This window comes from Crocuta crocuta, unplaced genomic scaffold (assembly GCF_008692635.1).
Source record: "Crocuta crocuta isolate KB4526 unplaced genomic scaffold, BGI_CrCroc_1.0 scaffold13, whole genome shotgun sequence".
Taxonomy (NCBI): domain Eukaryota; kingdom Metazoa; phylum Chordata; class Mammalia; order Carnivora; family Hyaenidae; genus Crocuta; species Crocuta crocuta.
In genome coordinates, this window is record NW_027530007.1 from 2,822,910 (window position 1) to 2,823,904 (window position 995).

The window sequence follows — 995 nt, forward strand, 5'->3', positions numbered from 1 at the left end:
CGGGCCCCCTCCCCGAGCTGTCCTACCCCAGGAGAGAATTCTGCCAAAGACACCAAACTGGAGTCACCAGGGATGGCGTTTTGTTTTGTCTTGTTTTACCATCGCCACCTGTTAAAACTCAGCTCATGACCAGTTTCTGATGCTACCGGCTGGAGTGTTTAATTAAATATTACTCACTCAGGAAGCAGCCCCTGCCAACTCACCCCCCTCCCCATGCAGTTCATTTTCAAAGAAAAAGCGAGAGGGAGAGAGAAGAAGGAGCCCGGGTCCTCCTTGGCTGACACCACCGGAGGGTGTCCCTGCGTCCGGTCCCCGCACAGCCCAAGCAAGGGAAGTCAAGCAACGAGCTCTGGGTAAGCAGCAGCCCCACAGCCAGGTTACCACGGAGGGCAGGCACACACTCACTCGCCGAGACGCACACTCACCCCACACAGACACGCTCACACACACTCCCCCCAGGCACACATGCAGAGACACAGGCACAAACTCACCCGCAGTCATACAGAAACATTCAGACACACAAAGACACAGAAACACAGGCCAGACACACACTTCTCACACTGACACACCCTCAGACACACCCACACAGCCAGGCTCAGAGACACACAGACCTCTCACACACAGACACGCACCACACTCACACACACACTTGTAGCCTCCCATCAGGGCGAGCCACCGCGCCAGGGGCCAGTTAACATTCCGGGGACCTTTGCCTTGAACTTGACCAGGACAACTACCAAGTCCGCACACACCCCGGGCGCGCGGCTTGACGCATTCCTCGGCTCCTCCGACCCACCCAGGCCGCTCTGGTTTTTCTGTTCTAATCGATTTGCTGACACAACACTCGGCTCCCCCTCGGTTGCCGGGAGAAGCTGCGGCGGCTCCGGGAGGGCGGAGAGGGCGGCGCCGTCCGGGGTGTCGCCCGGCGGGCTCCCCGGGGAAGGCGCGGAGGGCAGGGCGGGGGAGCCCCGAGGGGGCCAGTAGGGCTGCGCTGC

General features: G+C 60.5%; 1 protein-coding gene across 1 annotated transcript in view; it reads right to left on the reverse strand.

The window, feature by feature from the left end:
* Nucleotides 1-995, reverse strand: part of SPSB1 (splA/ryanodine receptor domain and SOCS box containing 1) — a 66,239-nt gene that overhangs the window by 65,043 nt on the left and 201 nt on the right. The gene's annotated exons all lie outside the window — the stretch shown is intronic.